General features: G+C 37.5%; 1 protein-coding gene across 3 annotated transcripts in view; it reads left to right on the forward strand.

The window, feature by feature from the left end:
• The window catches only part of LOC106880488 (uncharacterized), a 55853-nt gene that overhangs the window by 16496 nt on the left and 26857 nt on the right, over nucleotides 1-12500 (forward strand). Inside the window, exons 2-3 of one of the 3 annotated variants that reach the window (XM_089361572.1) lie at nucleotides 7349-8441; nucleotides 11284-12376. The exons of the other annotated variants lie outside the window; for them this stretch is intronic. The gene's annotated coding sequence lies outside the window, so the exon portion shown is untranslated. The remainder of the gene's footprint in view (nucleotides 1-7348; nucleotides 8442-11283; nucleotides 12377-12500) is intronic. 3 annotated transcript variants of the gene reach the window in all.

The raw sequence follows: 12500 nt of genomic DNA on the forward strand, positions 1-12500 counted from the left end.
AGCTCAGCAAATGCATCAGCTCAATTAGGCCATCCAGCTGGATCGAACCAGCGAGTGGAACAGTGAGCTTCTTCAATGCTCATCTCACGTCGCAAATTTTATAAACAAAATACTTTTCAAGCGCTCAGTTTTTGTGTTTTTGGCTGCTCTTCAACAGAATGTGCGGTGTTTCGTTCAACAACGCGGAGCCGAGAACGTGGTTCGAAGAAGTTTTCAAATCAAGATCCAATAATTTCTCCTGTTAAAACATTGACATACTAGGAGAACGTTGCCGTGAAAATATTTGTTTAAATAATATTTTGTTAAAACTGTCATTGAAAAATAAAGATTAAATTAAATAAACAAGAAACCTGACTTATTTCACAGCCCAATGTATGTATGTATGTATGTATGTATGTCTCTTCTATTTTTTAATTATTATAAATCTTCCAGTGAGGAGGGAGCCGGCTTCCAACAAAGATACAAGGCTCCATCTTTGGGATGTAGTTAACACAGACAAATTCACATTTGGAACTTGAGAAAAGTCTTGCATATTCTTACTGTTCCACTTACAGATTGGACTTATAATGTACGAATCAGCCAGTTAATTTCTCTTTCTGAAAATCCCAGTTTATCCAGATTCTCCTTTAAGCATTTACTAACAAAACCTAGTCATTGGTATGAATATGAATTCATAGTCTGGATATAGATTATTATTGGTATGAATATGAATTCATAGTCTGGATATAGAAGCTGGAGGTTTCGAAAGCAGTTGTCCATAGATATCCTCTTTTTCTTTGATTTTCAAAGAAATATTTATATCTACAGGGCAGCTAACCTCTATGATGGTACATACCTTCACTCCTCTGTCCCAAACAACAATATCCGGCCTGTTATGCTTACATTTTGACAAGTTTTGAAGGGAATATTCCATCAGTATTCTGGATCGCATTGATACTGGCTCGCTTAAAAATTCGCTTGTGATAGCGGAGTTTCTCACTCAACGTCCTGAGTTCAGTTTTTAAAGTGACTAGCTTTCCCTCAAGAGCTCGGTGTGGAGAGTTGCCATAAAGTTTCATTAATTTTTGTCTAAGGTAGAGTTGGTGTGGTGTAAACTCATTTTTCTCCTTACATTTTATTTTTGTAGTTAACCATCCAATATGGCGGCGCACGTTGTAGATATTTTATTCAAGTTTTCCATCTAGGTTATTTTCGTTTAGTAATTTCGTTACTTGGTTCACTGTAGATTCCTCCTAGGTGTTCTTTAAGAGTAACAGCGGCTGTATATATAAGAGTATTAATATTCGAATAATTAACATTATATAATTCCATGTGCTCTCCAGCAATATCGTTGATAATCTTAAACATTAGATCGGTCGAATTTTTTCTCATTCTTGTTGGGGATAGTCTGTTGCTCAATGAAAGCTTCAAGAAAGTAGCAAAATATTTTACGAATTGTAATTTTAAAATGTTTTCGAGTTGGATGTACTCCGCAGTCTTCGCCGCTGAGTCAGCTAAATTTGGAGACACTCGAATTTAGCGAAGGCGGGAGCGGTGGTTTGTCTACGTTATTTTTTACGCCGCTTCTGGCAGATTTTGACCCATTTTCAGTGTTTTGAGGGGATCGAGGACCAGATGATTTGTTTTTTTTTTTTGACAAAAGATGCTTGTTGTCGGAGCTGTTTCAGCGTGAAGGTATTTACATTGGGAAGAGCTTCGTCCCAGAATCGTTTTAACCGCTTCATGTATCCGATTGAAGGGTCATCTCGGACGTTTTCATAGCGCCGAAGTAAATCGCGGTTTAGCTGTCGAGCTCAAGTAAAGTGAGAAGAGTACTTACGTCATCTTAAATAACTTACTGGTGAAGTAGTTCTGTTTTCAATGGTGCTGACATTGTTAGTTTCATCTGTGGTGGTGTTATTTTCAGCCATAATCGTGTTAGCGAGATTACACGTGGTGTAGATGTTCATTTTAAAATCTGCTCAGGATAGCGCTGCGATGGCGAGTAAAAGGTGTTTCTCTTATTAATTATTGGAGACGTAAACCAGTTACCGATTTAGGCTGGAGAAGTTGGCATATTTCTACAGGAAGGCGTTCAAAACGTACTTTTTAAATGGTCCTCTACATCTGCACGTCTGATGTTGACGGCGCCATTATGTATGTATGCATGTATGTATGTATGTATGTATGTATGTATGTATGTATGTATGTATGCATGTATGTATGTATGTATTGAGTTTATTTCAAGATTTCTTGCCAATAGAGAAAGAACCTGTTTCTAACCTAGATCCAAGGTTCCTTCATTGGAATTTCAACATCAACAACAGGGTATTTTTGTATGTGTGTATGTATGTATGTATGTATGTATGTATGTATGTATGTATGTATGTATGCACAGATTTGTATGTTTTATGTATGTATTCTGATGCATATAGTTACATATCTAGACATGCTCATATATATCTAAATATGATAAACTTCTGGAAAGTTTTACAGATTTTTACAGTTCCAGTGATGGATTGGGTCTGTAGTCTTCGAATTAGCTTTCCTCTTTCTGGTTTTGAGAGGCCGATTTTCTCAAGATTGGTATTTAGGCAGTGTGTTACATATCCCAGGGCCCCAATAATTACAGGTATAAACCTGAACTTGTAATCTGGATAGAGCAACTGCAGATTTCTCAATAGATCAGTATAGGTGTTCTCTTTTTCACTTATCTTCAGCTTATGGGCAGCTAATTTCTACAACTGTGCACAGTTTCTCTTCTCTGTCCCACATCATTATATCAGGTCTGTTGTGCTTATATTTGTCTTCACCAGTACATTCCACCAGTATTCATTTTCATTATAAGTGGCTATGGCTTCCACCATATCGTGGGTTTCTATTTCTTTGTCCTCGGGGTTACATTATAGAGTGTCCTAACTACAACGTCATGTCTCATCGGTAGATAATACTGTGATGACATTTTTGGACAACTGCTTATGATGTAGGTGATATCTTTAGTGTAAACTCACAAAGTCTGCATCGGTTGTCACATTTTACGGCTTTTCCTGTATCTCTAATCCCTTTTGTGCATCAGGTATTTGGTTGATATTTCCTGTTCCTGGATTGTGAAAGCATACCCTTCAAAGGGTATTCTTTCTATCATGCAATCTATCACGGACGAATTCGGTTATTCGTCCACGATAGATTGCTTTGATGATCGATGTTACTATCATCACGGAGCTTTCTACTAACATATCCATGCATAGTCTTCTGCTCATATAGGCTCATCCTTTCATCTGATGATATGTTGCTGTAGACTCGTGCAACTTCTTTGGGCAATTATTCTAGCTTATCAGACAAAGAGTGTTGCACTAGGAGCTGCCTTCCAAGTCTTGTAATGTTATCAGCCTCATGTATGCAGACTTGGTCAAGGGATGCACTTCGACGCTTGGTGGTTAAAAGATGTTGCCGAAGGGATATGATGCAACATTCAAAGGCATTTAGGATCGATGTTAAACCTCTGCCGCCTTGTTTACGTTTTAGGTAGTGGCGGTCTACATCACTGTTTATTTGGAAATTATGTGTGCTTGTTAGTGTTCTTCGGGTTTTCACATTAATGGCTCGGATCTCATCAAGCGTCCAATCAAGCAGCCTAAATGTTGGTATGAGTACTGAGACTGCAAAAACATTGTGGGCCATTTTTTTTATTGAATGCAGAGAGTTCTGACGTGCAAATTTTCTTTATTCGGCTGTAATATTCTTTAGTGACACATGTTTTGTTACAGGTGCCATTGTAAGATATACTTTCATCCACCCCTAGATACCTGTAAAATTTCTCGTCAGATACAGGGGAAACGGTCAAATCTTTGACGGAGATGCTACTAGTCTGGTTTATAGTTTTCCCCCGTTTCACAACCATATAACATTTATCCTGACCAAACTCCAACCCTTTGAGAATGTTGCAATTAGGTCAAGGATTTTTTTCATCTCATGCATATTTTTTGCATAAAGTTTTAAGTCATCCACAGAGAAACAGTGTGTAATTTTGGTATTTCTGTTTCCTTGTGAACCAGTGAGATATCCTTCAGACTTCCTTAACATGGATGATAAGGGGTTTACAGAAAGTATAAACATCACATTGAGGCTGTCTCTTTGGAATGTTCCTTTGCGATATTGTATTCTATCGGTGATTATTCAGCCACTCTTTGTGTTTAATTTCAAGATGGTGGCCCACGATGATGTCAGGTCGTGGCCCACGATGATGTCAGGTCAGCTATGACTGACTATTCTCACTGGAATTTTAGCAAGATGAATAGCTTCTAGCATCCATAAGTGGGGAACAGAGTCAAAGGCTTTGTTGTAATCTATCCACATTAAAACTAGGCTCCTCCTGTGCTCTAGCACCTCAGACATCACAGTCTTGTTGTATGTATGTATGTATGTATGTATGTATGTATGTATGTATGAATCTATGTGCGTAAGTATGTATGAATGTATGTATTATGTAGAGAGAAATAGAACGGGACAGAGAGAAAGAGAGAGATAGATAGATAGAGAGAGATATATAGATAGAGAGAGGGAGTGGTTCACAAAAGTAGTTAAACACGTAAAGCACAAAAGAAGAAAGACGTTCACATAGAACAAGTGTAATAGTGACAAAAGTAAATTTAGGTAGAAAACAAAGCTGGTCTCATTTACCTATTGATATCTGCAGGAAGGGAAAGAAGTAGACCTGGTAACAAAGGCCGAAGCTGATGCTTTCAAAAATTTTGGCGAATCTTATTTGGTAGGCTAATACAGCCGGCTTTATAAAACAAACGAGTTATGCGACCAGAATCATAAAGCCAGTTATTTTACCCTCCTTTTTATCACACAATCATAAAGTAATATAGAATGACCAGCTCTTGAGTATAACTTTTCACCTTTCTTTCCGCCTTCTTTCTCATCCTATCTCGCTCACCTTCTTTCTCTCTTTCCCTTCCCTGTTTCTCTACTTCGTTTCCTCTCTTTACCTACTCCATCGATCTTTAAAATACTCCCCTAACATAAACATATTTATATGAAGACGCACGACTAAATGTATATTTACTGCTTTTTTCCCCCCTGAAAACAAACGTATAGGCGCGGGAGTGGCTGTGTGGTAAGTAGCTTGCTTACCAACCACATGGTTCCAGGTTCAGTCCCACTGCGTGGCACCGTGGGCAAGTGTCTTCTACTATAGCCTCGGGCCAACCAAAGCCTTGTGAGTGGATTTGGTAGACGGAAACTGAAAGAAGCCCGTCATATATATGTATATGTATATATATATATATATATATGTGTGTTTGTGTGTCTGTGTTTGTCTCCCCAACATCGCTTGACAACCGATGCTGATGTGTTTATGTCCCCGTAACTTAGCGGTTCGGCAAAAGAGACCGATAGAATAAGTACTAGGCTTACAAAGAATAAGTCCTGGGGTCGATTGCTCAACTGAAGGCGGTGCTCCAGCATGGCCGCAGTCAAATGACTGAAACAAGTAAAAGAGAAAAGAGAATATACATTTGTGCGTATACAGATATATGTATTTTTGAAGGGGGACATAAATATTCCAATTAGGATCCCTATAATCCCTATCGCACACTTTCCCTCTCTCTCTCACTTCTCCCTCATATTCTCCGTCGCTCTCGCATACACTAAACATAATGCAATTTACACACGCCTGCACGCGCGTGTAAGCACGCACACAGTCTCACACGATCGCTCGCGCTCACATACACTCACACACACACACACACACACACACACAACCAACCACACACCCACACCCACACCCACACCCACACACACGAACGTGAAACTCAGAGTAACGGTTTTTTTTGTTATATTTCTGCTGCTTTTAAATAAAGTATATATATATATATATATATATATGTATATTTATATATATATAGATATGTGTGTGTGTGAGTGTATCTGTGTGTATGTATGTATATATGTATACTTGTGTGGGTGTGTGTATGTATTTGTATAAATCCATATGTATGCGTTATTAGGTTCTGTATGTATGTACATATATCTGTATGTATGTGTGTGTATATATGTATGTATGCGTGTATGTGTGTTTGTGTGTATATATATGTATGTATATGTATGTATGTATGTATATATATATATATATATATATATATATATATATATATATATGTGTATGTGTATGTGTATGTATGTATATATGAAAACACTTGAGTTCTTTTTCTTTTATATATATGTATTTGTATGGGTGTATGTATGTATGTGCATGCGTGTGTTTACGTATGTTTGTATACATGTATGTATATGTATATGCGTATCTGTTTATTCGGTTATAGGCGTAGATGTATATGTATGTGTATGTGTATGTGTCTATTTCTATTTATACATGTGTATATATATATGTACATATGTGTGTATGGGGACATGCACACATATGGGTATATTTGTATAGGCTTGGGTACGTATGTGCATATGTGTAAATGTGGACGTATGTGTGTATACGTGTGTGTATATATATATATATATATATATATATATATATATATATATATATATATATATATATATATATATACACATATATATATATATGTATATATATGTGTATATATATGTATGTATATGTGTATATGTGTATATGTATTTATGTATGCATGTATGTTTTCACACATTTATATGTATGTGTTGTCCAACCCACTATCCGGTAGCGTCCAATTTTCTAACGGTTTTTTTCAAGTGAATCACGTCATAACCTTATCCATCTATTGTTTTCATACTCGGTCATAATGTCTTACGTTTAAGATGATTCCCATGCATTCCCTGAAGAGAAGGTTACAATTTTAATATCACAGAACCCTATGGATCACACAGGTTGTAATCCTTTGAAACATATGTAGGAATAAAGTATGCAATTATAACATGCGTTTTCTCCATTCCTTAAATTTCTAAATATACTCAAATACCCAAAATTTCAAGGAGTTCCTGCCTTAAAAACAGGAACTACACCACAGTTATTTTGTGTTCTTTGCTACATTGGTTTCTATTAACCCATTTATTCTATCCGAAGAATTTTTATTCATTAAGATAGAAGAAATACATATAATTAAATATATATATATATATATATATATATATATATATATATATATATATATAAATATATATGTATGTATGTATGTATGTATGTATGTATGTATGTATGTATGTATGTATGTATGTGTGTGTGTGTGTGTATGTGTGTGTGTGTGTGTGTGTGTGTGTGTGCGGACAGTATTCATTCGCAATTTTCAACTGTTAATTTTACGGATATTTTTTAAACTTTTATCGTCGGTCTTTGTCTTAAAAGCAATAACCATTTTGCTTTATTTTTTTACAGAATAGTTGACAATGGAAAATTTTGACCCCCGCTCCTAATTTGTGGAAGCAGTATGGAGTCCTCTTTAGAATTCTTGCCGGAAGGAAACATAAGGAAATTTCTAACTTCATCAACGTCAGTAGAAGGATGGTGGAACAGTTCAGAAAGAAGCTGGAAGATTCAGCATTCGACTACGAGGCGACAGCAGAGATGAAAACTTTTGATAGACGGTCTGACGCCATAGAACGCTGGAATAATTCGTTGTTGAAATTCAGGGGCTCATCAACAATGATACCAGAAAGTCGAAGCGTGCCAACGGATAGGAGAAAGGTGTGAATGAAAAGCTCATCAGGCAGGTGGTACATGAGGACATTCGGTACTTTTCAGACAAGATGAAGAAGGGAAAATTTCTGTCCAAGGCGATGCAGGAAAGCGACCCAAGCACATCAACAAAATGATCAACAAGCTGGAACACCCACTGGAGCCAACATGCTGTGCTTCTTCTCTGTCGAGAAGAATTTCAACTAAGACCATAAGATCAACTCCCAGAACAAAAGGTGGCTCGCTGTCTCACCCAAGCACGTGCCCAGAGTCATACAAACAAAATTTCCACCGACAATCATGGTCTTTGGTGTTGTCAGCAGTGAAGGTGACGTCACACCACCCCACTTCTTCTCTAAGAGCCTCATACTGAACACCGAAGTTTACCTCTGTGTTCTGAGCGAGGTGGTGAAGCTCGAGATCGATCAGGTAGCTGCAGGGAGGCCGTACGTGTGGCAAGAAGACTCTGCGCCCTGTCACACCAGCCAGAAAATCACACAGTGCCTGACATTTGGCTCCCAACTTGCCTGAGTACAACTCTTCGACTTTCTTTGTGTGGAGCGCGGTGCAATGAGAGACCAACATATCCAGCTGCAACACAATAGATGAGCTGAGGCCCAGGATTATCAGGGCCTTCAGGGGTCTAAAACGGGAGATAGTGACGGAAGCCTGTGGCCGGTTCCAATGTTGCTGAGGGGCTGTCATCGAGACCAAAGGAGGATGCATCGAGTGAGATCGACAGAACTTGTCATGAAGAGAAAATGACCCAAATTTGACGAATATATCTAAAAACGTAAAAACACTTTTTTAAATACAAATTTTTTTTCCCGAGACAGTCATCATGCGAACGAATACCGTCCGCACTCTGTATATACACACTACAATGCATTTTTATTGAAGTTAATATTCGTTATTAAACACAAATCATTATAAATACCGTTATCCTATTTATGCATGTATTGTGAAAAGTCGAGCCCATCTCATTCATATTATTGCAACTCTCTTGATGCAAACCGGACGAAAGCAATATACTCTTTGTTTATATAATACAGCCGGCTTTATAAAACAAACGAGTTATGCGACCAGAATCATAAAGCCAGTTATTTTACCCTCCTTTTTATCACACAATCATAAAGTAATATAGAATGACCAGCTCTTGAGTATAACTTTTCACCTTTCTTTCCGCCTTCTTTCTCATCCTATCTCGCTCACCTTCTTTCTCTCTTTCCCTTCCCTGTTTCTCTACTTCGTTTCCTCTCTTTACCTACTCCATCGATCTTTAAAATACTCCCCTAACATAAACATATTTATATGAAGACGTACGACTAAATGTATATTTACTGCTTTTTTCCCCCCTGAAAACAAACGTATAGGCGCGGGAGTGGCTGTGTGGTAAGTAGCTTGCTTACCAACCACATGGTTCCAGGTTCAGTCCCACTGCGTGGCACCGTGGGCAAGTGTCTTCTACTATAGCCTCGGGCCAACCAAAGCCTTGTGAGTGGATTTGGTAGACGGAAACTGAAAGAAGCCCGTCATATATATGTATATGTATATATATATATATATATATATGTGTGTTTGTGTGTCTGTGTTTGTCTCCCCAACATCGCTTGACAACCGATGCTGATGTGTTTATGTCCCCGTAACTTAGCGGTTCGGCAAAAGAGACCGATAGAATAAGTACTAGGCTTACAAAGAATAAGTCCTGGGGTCGATTGCTCAACTGAAGGCGGTGCTCCAGCATGGCCGCAGTCAAATGACTGAAACAAGTAAAAGAGAAAAGAGAATATACATTTGTGCGTATACAGATATATGTATTTTTGAAGGGGGACATAAATATTCCAATTAGGATCCCTATAATCCCTATCGCACACTTTCCCTCTCTCTCTCACTTCTCCCTCATATTCTCCGTCGCTCTCGCATACACTAAACATAATGCAATTTACACACGCCTGCACGCGCGTGTAAGCACGCACACAGTCTCACACGATCGCTCACGCTCACATACACTCACACACACACACACACACACACACACACACACAACCAACCACACACCCACACCCACACCCACACCCACACACACGAACGTGAAACTCAGAGTAACGGTTTTTTTTGTTATATTTCTGCTGCTTTTAAATAAAGTATATATATATATATATATATATATGTATATTTATATATATATAGATATGTGTGTGTGTGAGTGTATCTGTGTGTATGTATGTATATATGTATACTTGTGTGGGTGTGTGTATGCATTTGTATAAATCCATATGTATGCGTTATTAGGTTCTGTATGTATGTACATATATCTGTATGTATGTGTGTGTATATATGTATGTATGCGTGTATGTGTGTTTGTGTGTATATATATGTATGTATATGTATGTATGTATGTGTATATATATATATATATATATATATATATGTGTATGTGTATGTGTATGTATGTATATATGAAAACACTTGAGTTCTTTTTCTTTTATATATATGTATTTGTATGGGTGTATGTATGTATGTGCATGCGTGTGTTTACGTATGTTTGTATACATGTATGTATATGTATATGCGTATCTGTTTATTCGGTTATAGGCGTAGATGTATATGTATGTGTATGTGTATGTGTCTATTTCTATTTATACATGTGTATATATATATGTACATATGTGTGTATGGGGACATGCACACATATGGGTATATTTGTATAGGCTTGGGTACGTATGTGCATATGTGTAAATGTGGACGTATGTGTGTATACGTGTGTGTATATATATATATATATATATATATATATATATATATATATATATATATATATACACATATATATATATATGTATATATATGTGTATATATATGTATGTATATGTGTATATGTGTATATGTATTTATGTATGCATGTATGTTTTCACACATTTATATGTATGTGTTGTCCAACCCACTATCCGGTAGCGTCCAATTTTCTAACGGTTTTTTTCAAGTGAATCACGTCATAACCTTATCCATCTATTGTTTTCATACTCGGTCATAATGTCTTACGTTTAAGATGATTCCCATGCATTCCCTGAAGAGAAGGTTACAATTTTAATATCACAGAACCCTATGGATCACACAGGTTGTAATCCTTTGAAACATATGTAGGAATAAAGTATGCAATTATAACATGCGTTTTCTCCATTCCTTAAATTTCTAAATATACTCAAATACCCAAAATTTCAAGGAGTTCCTGCCTTAAAAACAGGAACTACACCACAGTTATTTTGTGTTCTTTGCTACATTGGTTTCTATTAACCCATTTATTCTATCCGAAGAATTTTTATTCATTAAGATAGAAGAAATACATATAATTAAATATATATATATATATATATATATATATATATATATATATATATATATATATATATATATATATATAAATATATATGTATGTATGTATGTATGTATGTATGTATGTATGTATGTATGTATGTGTGTGTGTGTGTATGTGTGTGTGTGTGTGTGTGTGTGTGTGTGTGTGCGGACAGTATTCATTCGCAATTTTCAACTGTTAATTTTACGGATATTTTTTAAACTTTTATCGTCGGTCTTTGTCTTAAAAGCAATAACCATTTTGCTTTATTTTTTTACAGAATAGTTGACAATGGAAAATTTTGACCCCCGCTCCTAATTTGTGGAAGCAGTATGGAGTCCTCTTTAGAATTCTTGCCGGAAGGAAACATAAGGAAATTTCTAACTTCATCAACGTCAGTAGAAGGATGGTGGAACAGTTAAGAAAGAAGCTGGAAGATTCAGCATTCGACTACGAGGCGACAGCAGAGATGAAAACTTTTGATAGACGGTCTGACGCCATAGAACGCTGGAATAATTCGTTGTTGAAATTCAGGGGCTCATCAACAATGATACCAGAAAGTCGAAGCGTGCCAACGGATAGGAGAAAGGTGTGAATGAAAAGCTCATCAGGCAGGTGGTACATGAGGACATTCGGTACTTTTCAGACAAGATGAAGAAGGGAAAATTTCTGTCCAAGGCGATGCAGGAAAGCGACCCAAGCACATCAACAAAATGATCAACAAGCTGGAACACCCACTGGAGCCAACATGCTGTGCTTCTTCTCTGTCGAGAAGAATTTCAACTAAGACCATAAGATCAACTCCCAGAACAAAAGGTGGCTCGCTGTCTCACCCAAGCACGTGCCCAGAGTCATACAAACAAAATTTCCACCGACAATCATGGTCTTTGGTGTTGTCAGCAGTGAAGGTGACGTCACACCACCCCACTTCTTCTCTAAGAGCCTCATACTGAACACCGAAGTTTACCTCTGTGTTCTGAGCGAGGTGGTGAAGCTCGAGATCGATCAGGTAGCTGCAGGGAGGCCGTACGTGTGGCAAGAAGACTCTGCGCCCTGTCACACCAGCCAGAAAATCACACAGTGCCTGACATTTGGCTCCCAACTTGCCTGAGTACAACTCTTCGACTTTCTTTGTGTGGAGCGCGGTGCAATGAGAGACCAACATATCCAGCTGCAACACAATAGATGAGCTGAGGCCCAGGATTATCAGGGCCTTCAGGGGTCTAAAACGGGAGATAGTGACGGAAGCCTGTGGCCGGTTCCAATGTTGCTGAGGGGCTGTCATCGAGACCAAAGGAGGATGCATCGAGTGAGATCGACAGAACTTGTCATGAAGAGAAAATGACCCAAATTTGACGAATATATCTAAAAACGTAAAAACACTTTTTTAAATACAAATTTTTTTTCCCGAGACAGTCATCATGCGAACGAATACCGTCCGCACTCTGTATATACACACTACAATGCATTTTTATTGAAGTTAATATTCGTTATTAA

The sequence above is a fragment of the Octopus bimaculoides genome, chromosome 13 (assembly GCF_046866305.1).
Source record: "Octopus bimaculoides isolate indiv1 chromosome 13, ASM4686630v1, whole genome shotgun sequence".
NCBI lineage: Eukaryota > Metazoa > Mollusca > Cephalopoda > Octopoda > Octopodidae > Octopus > Octopus bimaculoides.